Source organism: Prionailurus bengalensis, chromosome F2 (genome assembly GCF_016509475.1).
Source record: "Prionailurus bengalensis isolate Pbe53 chromosome F2, Fcat_Pben_1.1_paternal_pri, whole genome shotgun sequence".
Classification (NCBI taxonomy): domain Eukaryota; kingdom Metazoa; phylum Chordata; class Mammalia; order Carnivora; family Felidae; genus Prionailurus; species Prionailurus bengalensis.
This window is the reverse complement of record NC_057353.1, coordinates 1,729,144-1,741,932: the sequence shown is the minus strand read 5'-3', so window position 1 is coordinate 1,741,932 and position 12,789 is coordinate 1,729,144. Positions and strand designations below refer to the sequence as shown.

The 12,789-nt window shown below is 51.1% G+C and overlaps 1 long non-coding RNA gene across 1 annotated transcript; it reads left to right on the top strand.

Moving 5' to 3' along the window:
- Nucleotides 1-11,207: 11,207 nt before the first annotated feature.
- Nucleotides 11,208-11,970, top strand: LOC122496044. The gene is made up of 2 exons (XR_006300657.1): nt 11,208-11,346; nt 11,578-11,970. It is a non-coding gene; the product is annotated as an uncharacterized LOC122496044 (long non-coding RNA).
- Nucleotides 11,971-12,789: the final 819 nt, after the last annotated feature.

Here is a 12,789-nt window from a genome sequence, read left to right as displayed (position 1 = left end):
GATTCCATGAAATAAAAGGTATTTTACCGCCTATGTATTTTCTTAAAATTTTAGATTCTTACATAGATGGACCTCGACACCATTTTCCTGCCTTGAGTAGCTCTAAACAGGGGAACGCACAGTGCTTTGATTTTTTAAAAATTATGTGTTTCTGATTATGAAGTAAGAGAGGTTCGCTGAAGACCATTTCAGAAGTTTAGGAAATTAAAAAATAAAATATTCATGAATACTCTGGTATACATTCTTTCAGGCTTTCTGAAGGCATTTGTAAGTATAGCTATATTTTTGCCCAGAGTAGACCTATATTTTTTTTTTAGATGATCACGTTGAAAATGCCCTTTTTTTTTCCTTTTTTTTTTTTAATTTTTTTTCAACATTTTTATTTATTTTTGGGACAGAGAGAGACAGAGCATGAACGGGGGAGGGGCAGAGAGAGAGGGAGACACAGAATCGGAAACAGGCTCCAGGCTCGGAGCCATCAGCCCAGAGCCCGACGCGGGGCTCGAACTCCCGGACCGCGAGATCGTGACCTGGCTGAAGTCGGATGCTCAACCGACTGCGCCACCCAGCGCCCCAGAAAATGCCCTTTTTTAAGCTCCTTTTTGATGGACCTCCAGCTCATGGCATTTTCTCGGGTCGACTTCTGTTTGCCTGCAGCCTGACGTGCCATGACCACCTGGTCCATCCCAACAGGCTTGATTAAGCTCCTCCCCGTCACTGACATTTTGGTTGTTCCCACGTTTTTTTGGTTGGTTGGTTGGTTGGTTTTTTTTTTTTTTTTTTTACAAATAATTTCCAAAGTGAACTGTCCTCGTAAATAAATCTCTTCACATGCATCAGTGCGGGCTTACTCGGGGTACGTGTGTAAAAGCGAATGTTGGGTTCGGGGCCTGGCTTCGGGGTTTCTGCCGTGCCTGGTGCCCGGGCTGCCCGGTCCGCGTCTCTGGGGTGCACCTCCTTTTAACGTCTTCGCGGATGTTGTGGACCATGATGGACCATGGTTTTGAGTTCTCATTTAGGGGACTATTCTTCTACACCTGCACCTAAAATTGGTACTGTAGATTGTATAAAAAGTGACTTCCGTGTGAATGACCCTATTTCGTTACTTGACATTATTTAAAACTGGAAAAGCCTTTTTAAAATTTTATTATTTTCTTAAATGTTTTTTTATTTATTTTTGAGACAGAGACAGCATGCGCAGGGGAGGGGCAGAGAGATGGGGGAGACAGAGAATCCCAAGCGGGCTCCGAGCCGTCCGCACAGAGCCCGGCGCGGGGCTCGAACTCACGGAGTGTGAGATCACGACCCGAGCCGAAGTCGGAGGCCCGACCGACGGAGCCACCCAGGCGCCCCCGAAAAGGCCTTTTTAGAAACGCCCGAGTAATTTCGGTGGAACTTAAGATGGCGTCAGCACTTGACTGTAGGACTCGCGAGCTCCGTGTGAGAGCGCCCCGCCCTCGCCCCGCCCTCGCCCCGCCCTCGCCCCGCCCTCGCCCCGAATACTACAGACCACACCCCCTACACTGTTGCGCCTCGTGGCCGCCCAAATCATTTCCGTCTGTGCCAGTGTCTGGATTTCCGGGTTCTCTCACTTGTCCGGCTGTGACAACGCATAAATGATCTTCACGCTGACCATCCTCCCAGCTCGATAGCCGGGCCATCCGAGGACACAGAGCACCTTTGAGGAAACAGCCTCTTTCCTCTCGCTCCGAGCTCGGCGGCCTCCTCCGGGCCTTGCCTGCCTGCTGCCGGCTTGCCCTGACTTCACCCCATCCCATTCCGCCTGCCTCTGGGTGGCTGGGGCGGCACCGTGGACGAGCAGTTTGAGTTGGAGGACCGAACGTGGCCTTCCTCCCACCGGCTCCTCGGAACCTTGGCTTCCCTTCTCCCAGTGCCCTCGGGTGACCAGCAGAAAGCCAGCCGGGCCCCCGTGGGACAGACAAACGCTGCCTCGCTCACAGCGTGCAGAGAGTCTGTTTGGGAAACAATCAAGCACATGTCTCAGACTACAGGATTTAGAAACTACCCCCGAAAACTGGTAGTCCCGCATTCTTAACCTGCAGATAGCTTTGTGTACAAGATCGCACTTGCTAAGAAGCCAAGCCTGCAATTGCTTGCGTAAAGTCATCCACAGCGTTCACCAGGTTCCCACCTTGCGAGGGTGAACACAGCGGGAGTTGGGTTACCCTGCCGTCACCTCACTCGTGCCTGCGACAGCCGTGTTGTGTCATCCCCTTCACTCCCTGGAAGCACAGTGACGACCCCTCTCCTGCCCTTCTCCACCCCTCCCCCCAAAAGTTATGTCATTTTTAATCAGAGGACGTGGTTAGAGGGAGTTAGAATGAAATATACTTTGAAACTGTGGGGACAGCCGTGTCTGGGAAAGGCTACTCGGAACAGCTCCTTGGACGGCCCAGTTTTGCTGACTGCATTTAATCTGTGTCCCTTCCCTCGCAGGATTCCACCCCCACCACCCCAAGTCTCACACAGTCATCCAGAGCGGATGGTAATTCTCACCTGGTGTGGCCAAGAAAGGATGGCCATTGCATTTGACACGCAGAGATTATTATAAACAATCTGTAATGAAATAGAAACTTAACCTATGCATACGCTACTTACACTTTAGCAAGTCTTGAGGATTGGCTGGTAATATTTCAAAAAGAGGGAGAAACGATACATGTGTCTTTCCTGATTCAGTGACCATGTTCTCTGTTAGGGTGAAGCAGACTATCTCTTTAAGTGTTTTCCAGTCTCAGTTACTCCTGAAGGAGAAGCCAAAATACATACCAAGCAAATCAACGTCCCCTTCTCATGAGATAGCTTCTCAAGGAAACTTGCTCAGTTTCAAACGAGGGGGGAAAAAAGGCAGGAAATTTGCTGCATGCTTCCACACTTGAAACGTCTTTATCAGAGTGCCATTAACCTGAGCAGCGGTTAACGGCTCACAGTTCCATCACTGGTAATTTGTGGCTTTCTGTGTACCTCCTGCCTCCTACCTAATCCGTCAAGAAAATATTCCTCCCCCTAAGACACACATCCTCTTGTTTATTTTTACCTCCCTCCTGCCTGTTGAGCTCCACACTACTCCTATTATGTGGCCCCAGCCAGACTCACAGAAAGTTCCCTGGGTGAGAAGCTTGTCAGCTTAAAGGGCATTTGAATAAATTGGGTGAAATACAGGCTGTCCTCCCCTTCACCCGAGGTGCACCTTCCCGTCTCCTGTCCCTGTCTCCAAAGTCTTCGTGTGGACCAAGGCCATACCTCAGCCAAGAGCCGGGCAACAGTGAGCCTGAAGATGGCGAATGGCTTGGAAGGAAGCAGAGGAATTTACAAGTTCTCCCTTGCGAGAGACATTGAGAGCTTGAGTCACCACCTCCTGGTAGGAGTGATTAGCTCCAAAGCCCCAAGCACTCCCGAAGAGTAATTAAAACCATTTGGTCAAGTCTTCCTTAATGAGTCCTTCAGAAATGCAATATAGTGGGCAAGCGGGATAAAACCGTCCTGGCAATCTCAAGAACACATTATACAAAAATCCAATGAGCACTTTTGTTCCGGGTATTATGATAAGCACTCTACATTTCCTATCTCACTCATTTCTCACAACCGTCCTAAGAGGTAAACATAAACATCAGTTACTTCTTTATCCTGCAGATTGAGGAAATAGGAGTTTAAGAAAATCAAGAAACTCTCTCCACGTCCTACCCTGGTAAAGAACAAAGCCAAGACTCAGGCCGCATTTAGTTCTAACATTGAAGATCCTTCTCTGAAGAAGTATGTGTTCTTGCCATACATCCCCCTGACGTTTGAAATAACTGAGCACCCCTGCTTCCTGAAGAATCTTCGGAGCGCCCCTTCATGGCTCCCTGGAAGTGTTGGGTATGTGGCATGCCAGGAAGTGAGATGTTGACAACTCTCTCCAGGGCACAGTCCTCATCGGAAACACCTTGGAGCTTCCTTCCTTTAGTTGCAGTCTCCGATTTGGATGCAAAGGTGTGCCTGCGGTTGGTACCAATAGGAATCTAGACATTGGGCTGGGACCTTGCCTTGTCAAAGTCCACCTGTGGTAAATGGGGTTCACGAATGGTGGCTGGGCCCTCAGACCTTATGACTCCATGGTCAGCAAAGGGGGAAAAGTGAAGTGAGGGTCAACGAACAACAGAAGGAGAAATCAGAGCCTGAGACCATTGCTGGTTTGTGAGGAGAAAGACAGAAGTCCTTCCAGAAGGAGAGGAAGGGCAGGGCCCCTCAAATGGAGAAGGACAAAGAATGTTTCTTGGGCCAGCTTGGGTGATGCCAAAGAAAGACGTCCATCTGAAGAAGACGCCAGTGATGAGAGACTATGAGTCAGTGGCAAACACCGGCAATTATGATATGGCCCTTACTGGGTGCCAGTAACTGGCCCAAGGAGGCTAATCAAGGTGTAGCTGGATTTGTAGCCCAGCCCCACTGTGTTGTAGCTCCGACTGCCTCTAATTGTCACAGGGTATCACATGGCCTTGCATAGGTTGCATGAACCTAAAATGTCTGATGTAAATAGGGGCGCCTGGGTGACTCAGTCTGTTGAGCGTCCCACCGGCTCAGGTTTGTGAGTTTCAGCCCATCGGGCTCACTGCTATCAGTGCAGAATCCACTTCGGATCCCCTGTCCCCTTCTCCCTCCGCCCCTCCCCTTCTCACACACACACTGTCTCTCTCTCTCTCAAAAATAATACATAGACATTTAAAAAAAAGTCTGATATAAGTGAAAGGTGGTGTGTATATCGGTGGGGACCACCATGGTTAGCTGTCATCCAGACCAAAGATACTGAGAGAGGAAGGAGATCCTCATAATTACAGTGGGACAATGTCATCCCAGGCAAAGCCATATGCATGCCACCCATTTACAGGCTACGGATTACTCAAATTAAATTTCATGTAAAATGCGAATAATACCAACTCTTGGTGTCTCCACCTCACAGGGTTTTTGTAAGAATTGCATGAGATCATGTCTACGGTATCATTTTGTAAACTGTGAAGTATGATATAAATACATAGATTGATATTGGAATGCGCTAGACAGTGGAGCACACGCCCTGCATTGGGACATGTTTGTGTTCTCAGTAGGAGCTCATATACGATGAGTCAATAAGAACATCAACAACCTGGAAATGAGAGGCATTTGACCACATGCTTGACATTGCTCAAGCCACTCAGCCAGTTAAAGAAAGCTGAAGGATGCCTCTAAAAATATCTTTAGTAATCTAATGTATTTACAGAAACGAATCTCATGAAATTAGGACAAAACTTCAGTGCAACCAACACTGGAATTCTCATGATTGGAGTTAGTGTTAGTGAAATTACCTCTCCTGTGAGCACACACACCCACCCACACCCTCACTCACTCACACACACACACACACACATCTCTCTTAGACTCACAGACATACACATGGTAGTTTATTCTATTTAACAGACACATCAGGGTGTCTTGAATTTCTCTCTCATCCAGTCAAGATAACCACGAATTCTAAGGCCATCGGCGCCATACTGTTAATGTCTACAGTCGTGATTCACGACATTCAAGGCTTGATGTGTTTGTTACGCTGGCTCTAACGTGCTGACGTATTAGAGAGAACTTAACAAGATGCGTGGTTTGTGTGAATGTGCAGGAGTCAGAAACCCGTGAGTAAACATGAACTTACATCCAAGTTATGTGAGCTCCAACTAGCCAAGCTCACACCTTGGTCCACATGCTGTGTTCTTAAATTGGATAGTGTAAATTTGACTAAGGGCAAAACAGGCTTCTGTCCTCCTTGAATTTCTAAATATCACTGTATGTTGATGCGTGCACATGCAGAAAAGAATACAGCAGCCTTAGGAATTACCGTCAAATTATTTACTAGGAAGGGGACGCACCCTCCTTCTTTCCAAGGACCCTGAAGATCATGTCTGGATTTATGCATCATGTGTGCACGGTGCTATACCCAATGTCTGCAGACTATACGCCGGGCAGCAAAAGGGACATGGAAAAGGGATATGGGACATTGTCCCTACCCGCCAGGAGCAAACCATCTGGGAAATGAGACTTGCTCTTGTCCCGGAAAACAGGAGAAGGAGGTTTCCTCCTGGAAAGGAGGAGGGAAGAGACGGAAACTAAAATAAGATGAACTGAGTAGGAGCAAAGGTTTCCCTGGTGCGACTTCTTTCAGAGAAAACAGAGGCAGGCGGGAGAGTGAAGGGGGTTAGCGCTCGTCCCTCTTTTTCCACGTTATTACAGAAGATCCCCAGTCGGAGAGCAGAGGCACGGCCTCCCTCGCGGAGCGTGTCGGGAAGTCCGCGGACTGGAGGCGCTGCCGTCAGGGCAGAGCAGGATGCGGAGCAGGCCGGGGCCTGCACGCCCAGCACGAGGTATGTGACTGAGAGGCAGGGAGCTGGCCCGCGGCAGGTGCAGCACAGCCAGGGCCCGGCGGCCCCGGGAAAGGAAAACCTGCAGGTGCAGTTGGGACATGTCCTGAGCCTCCGAAGCCACGCGTTTTTCTGAATAGCTGTCCTATCTTCATTGTCTGCCTGCAAGATTATGGTTTGCGGCGGGAGGGGTTTGGTGGAGTTTCCAGCTCTGGCGGCTTTGATGACACACGCGGGCTGCTCCAAAGCGGGGTGCAGTCGCAGAGGGCAGAGACCCGGCAGGACAGTGTCCGTGGGGCGGGGGGGACTCGCCCGCCCGCCCCGCACAGCCCCGGCGGCCCTGGGAGGGCTCCCCTTTCCCCAGAGCCTGCGGTGGAGCCGGGGTTTGCCGGCTCCCACTCAGCCCTGCCCTCCTGTCCTCCACACGGGGCATCTCTTTCCTTCCCGCCTCAGCCATCCTTGGGCTCCGTGACTCCCGCAGCCCCCCCAGAACTCAGTGCTCGAGAGGCCTAGAACTCCCGATTGCCACCCGCAGCCTCTCTGCACATCCCGGGAGCCAGCACAGCGTCACCACCGCCTCTGTGGCTCAGTGTCCCTTTTTAAAGGTCCTCTCGGCCACTCTCGCCACCTGTGAGCAGAGGCAGTTTTGCAGAGAAGCCACTGTCCCGTTCAACTGGAAAGAGGGGAACTCCCAGTACGCGGTCAAGGACAAACTCCCACCCTGTCCAGAGAGGTCTGTTAGAAAGGGGGGTGGGGAGGGCAGGATGTGTTAAATGTGAGAGTGTATTTTTAGGGATTTCAGTCACAGAGGCATAGCAGTTGCTGTAGCGATGCCCATGACCGAAGGAACGGGAGAGTGTGAGGGAAGGGAATTGCTCTCTGACCGGATGTGCAACCGGGGGAAAGATCTAGTGAGGCAGAAAAGGCAGTGCTGAGGCATGAAGAGGCCTCCAGAACAACAGCTCGAGAAAACAGCAAGGAACATTCTGGTCCCTTCCTAGCCGTACCCCCGGAGAGCCACGCGAGCCACGGCACAGCCCACGGCAGTGCGGCTGGAGAGGGGCCAGAGGGAGGCGAGGGTGAGCCGTGTGGAGGTGCGGCTGGAGGGGGGCCGACGAGGCCACCGGGACAGCGAGAGGCAGGCAGGTGTCCCATGAAGCCGCGTGCTGGGGAGGCCCTGCACATCTGCTTGGATCCTTCCTCCCACGTCCTGGCCTGTGGGGCTCCGGGAGGGCAGACAGCAGCATCCGGGCGGGTGGGGAGAGGGGCACCCACGGAACGGGGCGAGGGATCACTCGGGCTTGAATTCCTCCTTTCTCAGGTGACTGCGTTCTGGCCGCCCCACACCTCCCCCTTTCATTCTTGGCCTGCCTCAGTCCACCTGGGGCACGCAGGCGGAGGCTCCAACCGCATGCCCTGTCAGGACCTGTTGCTTCCAGGGGAAGAATGCAGGAATAGCAAATCCTTTCAAATGCTGAAAGGGGAGAGCCCTGCTCTGGAGGCCGCGGGGGTGTGAATGGTTATAGTACAAAGTCAGAATATAGAACAGTTTGAGACTGGACCCCGGGACGCGGGGAGGGGGGCGGGAGGCCCGGGGAGTTGGACTGAGGCTTTTCTAGCCTTGAACGCAAAGAACCAGAGGTGGTGGAACTCCTTTGTCCCCCAGCCCCAAGGGAGCAGGTGCAGCACAGCACCCCTCTTTGTTTATTGTTTTTAGATTTTTAGATGTTTATTTATTTGAGGGGGGAGAGAGAGAGAGAGAGAGAGAGCACAAGCAGGGGAGGGGCAGAGAGAGAGGGAGACACAGAATCCGAAGCAGGCTCCAGGCTCTGAGCTGTCAGCACAGAGCCTGATGTGGGGCTTGAACTCGTGAACCACGTGACTGTGACCTGAACTGAAGTCAGACACTCAACCAACTGAGACACCCAGGCGCCCCACAGCACCCCTCTTTAGCAAGGCCTTTGCTCCTGTTTGAGTCGGAGGGACCCTGGGACTTGTGCTTTGTCCCACCCCAGAACCCAGAGCTGCACCCCCAGGATCAAGCAAGCATGACTTCTGGTAGGGCCACTGGGCAGCATGCCAGGAATGGGGTACCCTCCTTCCGAAACCATGCACAGGACCCCACCCCCGTAGCCTTTGCATATACCTGGAAAGGTCACACAGCCAGGGTTCAGCGTGGGCTCTACAAGCCAGGCAGGGCTGAGCACTGCTCCCACCATCTGCCCACGTGGCCCAGGACAGACGCCTTGACCGCTCTGCCTTACTTTACACGACCGGAAAGTTTAATTTAATCCAAATGCCGGTCTAGTTTTGTGGGGGTCAGCAGAACGTCTGTCGCAGAGGGTTTAAATATGTGAATAGATTAAAAACACTTAGGGTGGTGCCTGGCACATAATAGATGCTCAATAAATGTGAGCTCCTAGTATTATTAGGTACAGATGACTTATTATGTAAACATTGTATGCTTTGGCTGCACTTCATGAATCTTCTTATTCGGTGTCATGATTTCAAGAGTAGCCGTACAATCAGTCAGTTGGTCCCTTGGTTACCCCTTACAGCATTCAGACGGCACTGAGTGTGGGCCACCAGCCGCCAATCTGTTGCACTTCTGAGCAGGACCGGAATTCTTCCAGGGGTCGGCGTCCTAAGGGGGCGTGCCTGGAAGGGGCCAAGGCAGGTGCATTTCAGCCACCGTTAAACGGTGATGAAGATTCCTCAGTATACGAGGCAAAATACCTTCCCTACAAGCAAACATAATATAAGAACAGGGAGGGGGACAAAACACAAGAGACTCTTAAATATGGAGAACAGAGGGTTACTGGAGGAGTTGTGGGAGGGGGCGTTGGGCTAAATGGGGAAGGGGCATAAAGGAATCTACCCCTGAAATCAGTGTGGCATTATAAGCTAACTAATTTGGATGTTAAATAAACAAACAAACAAACAAACAAACAAATAAAAATACCTTCCCTACAAAAATTCTCAGCTAAGAATGGAAGCATCCTAGGATGCTAACTCCTGGTCATAATCTGAATCCCTATTGGTTGAACACGCAGGGGATTTCTCCTTACAAAACCAGAGGCACACAGGCTACTTCTTTTTTTTTTTAATTTTTTATTTTTTTACATTTTATTTTTATCTATTTTTGAGAGACAGAGAGAGACAGAGCATGAGTGGGGGAGGGCCAGAGAGAGAGGGAGACACAGCATCCGAAGCAGGCTCCAGGCTCTGAGCTGTCAGCACAGAGCCCGACGCAGGGCTCGAACCCACGGACTGCAAGATCATGACCTGAGCTGAAGTCAGACACTTAACTAACTGAGCCACCCAGGTGCCCCAGGAATCCTTTTTCACGTCTATTATTAACCACGAAACCACAATCCATTACTATGCGAGCTTCAGTGTGCTTTCTTATCTGGCCCAAATTTAAGCTGCCGTTGCATGTGGTGTGTGTGTGTGTGTGCGCGCCCATGAACGTGCTCATCCGCACACACCTGAACTCACCTGTCCGCACAGCGAGGCTTTCTTCCCTCTGCATTTCTCAGGTCTCCTGTCCTGTCCAGCTCCACCTGTCTTTGCACTGACTTGCATGTCTCCAGATTATCGTGTGCTTTTCTCTTCCTGCCGATCTCTCCCCTTGTTAACCATTTCTGGTGATTTCATGGAAAATGATGTGGAAATAAACCCCACACGGGGCTCAGAAAATAAAGGCGAGCTGGACACAGTCTTGGGATCACAGCAACAGATACGCCTCCGGGACTTTGACCACAACCTTCAGACCAAAATCTGTCCTGGTCACCGGCTCCCTGAGGTCCATCCACAAAAGCAGTGCCCTTCTGGGCTCCAGCCTCGGCAGACGCAGGGGGCAGCTAGCTGCCTCGTGCCCCGTGCCCGGTGCCGAGAGGACGGGGAAGGAAAACCCGAGTCAGCCAGGCCACACAACTCTATATGGTTACGCAAGTGGGTTCCTTGAATCCTGCTGCTTAGAAGAAACCCGTATCCTTGAAAAATATAAACGGTTAACAAAAGAGTGCCAATCTGGGACTACAACAGGAGCCCATACAGAAGCATGGACAGCTGGCTGTCCATGGCCGATGCCAAGCCAGGTGCACGTGAGGGGAAGAGGGAAGGAGATAAGTGAAGTGAAGAGAAGACAAGGGGAGGCAAGAGGGAGAAAGGTAAACGAAAGGAAAAGGAAAGAAGGAAAGAGGCATGAGCCTCAGCCTTATCTAGGGATTGCCAGGTGTGTGGTATAGGAAAACAGAGCCGTGTTTTACCTTCTCTAGGAAAAGCCACTTCTGACGGACACGAGGGGGAACTAACTCGGTGCAGGCTCCAGGAATAATAAACAGACCAGACTTGAGGCTCTGTAGGGAGCAGAAAGTGGCCGCCTTGCTCACAGTAGTGTCCCCGTGCATCCCACGCTCGTGGCACATGGCCCAGCTCGATAAACCGGGGGCGGGTAGGAAGACAAAGAGCTCCTGGGAATGAATGACCTGCTTTCAGGTCACCCTATCCCCTGGTCACAGCAGGAAGGACACAGGGTGCTGGAGGTGAGCATAGGGATGGGAGGGCACAGAGCGTGCCCCTCGACCGCAGGATGGAGTCTCTCTGTTCGGGCCCGTGCTTCAGCACAGGTGCAAGTGCGTGTTCACCTCAGGGCGCCCCCTTCTCTCTAGAAGGCGGATCTGGACATACCGAGGACCCATTTGGCCACAGAGCATCTGTACTCTGCTGCCCGTAGAGGGGCAATAGCTCTCGGGGAGCTAGAATGCAGGGTCTCGGGCCCCACCAGCCCGGCTGAGTAGGAACCCTCCTTTCCCTAGATCCTGCAGAGAAGACTAGGCATGACTGAGAAGCTCGGCTCTGGAGATGGACCAAGCATGACCCTCAGGACCGGTAAAGGCTTTGCAAACATCACACATTGCAAAAGAAATCACTTATCTGACCTACAGAAATGAAAACCAAGGTTCGATTTCACTGCACGAGTCCTAAACGAACAACAAAACTGGGCAGTTGATTTCATCCAAATGCCAGTCTTATTTTGCTCGTAGCCAAAAAAGTTAAAAAAAAAAAAAAGGCGGGGGGGGGGGGGGGGGCAATGGTCTTTCTTGCAGCCAGAAATGATTTGGTAAGATGTGAAGAAGAACGTCTTGGTAGATCATCAGTCCAACAATAGCATATGTGTTTTCCCTTGCAGGAATGTTCGAAGCCAGCCTAAGGACAGCAGTCCGGATAGCTGAAACGATCATGGGCTTATAGACGGGAAGGAATGGAGCTGATGCGATGTTGAAGGCCTCCCGGTAGACCCAGCGTTGAAAAGATTTTACCTCAATGCGTACATCCAACGGACCCGGCGTTCCCTCTTGCCTTTCGTGCACATACACGGACCCTCACTCGGAAGGTCGGGAGCGACACAGGGGCCACTGAGGACGTCCCAGGAAGCCCCCTGCTCTGTCACAGCCTCCCTGCAATCGCCAGCATCCTTTGGTGTGTTGAACAGCACGGGCCTCATCCTCAGTAATTTGTGGCTTGCTATGTACTCACGCCATGATTTAATCCCTCAAGAAAATATTCCTCCCCCTAAGACACACATCATCTTGTTTATTTTTACCTCCTCTTGCCTGTTCAGCCTACACTGCTCCTATTAAGTGGCCCAGCCCCCCATCCCCCAACACACACAGTGTTTCCTGAGCGAGGGGGTGTCAGGAGGAGGGACATTTGAACAAATGGGTAAAACCTGGTTTCCTCTCTCCCTTTTGCCTGACACTCACTTCACAGCCTCCAGCTCTGCGCCACCATCGTCCAGGACTGTCCCCACCTGCCAGTCACGCATGGCTGCAGTGTCGTCCCAGCCCTACACAAAATGGGAGTTCGAAGGAAACACAAATGTCTAAGTAAAAAAAAAAAAAAAAAAAAAATTCCACTGAAGCACATAACAAGACTTTAAACTCCTGTCATTAGAGAATATTTTCATTACTTTCATCACTACCTGGGCCAGGAAAGTTATGGCATGTGCTTAACCATTAGTAGCAAAATCTTCACATTGTTCTAGTGCTAAGTAACACATCACAGAAGCAGTATTACTAAAAGCCATCCAGGCAAATCCTCACTAGTGAGTCAGACAGGTAGTTCACAGAGCTCAGAGGAGTGGGGCCGTCTGTGACTTAGTGGAACAGCCCACCGCCCCTCCCTCGTGCATGCACACGGCTGAAGAGTTTGACACGGCCCTTTCTTTCTTGGTGTCTGTCTTCCACCCCGTCTTTCCGAACAATCCCATTCCTGTAGATTTCTCTTAGAGTTGGAAACAAATTACTGAAATTTTCAAAACAGGTAGGGTAGCAAATGGCGTTTGGTTTCACAAAGAGCTGATCGATGCGTTCCGACAGCAGAGCACAACCGGCCCCTTCCC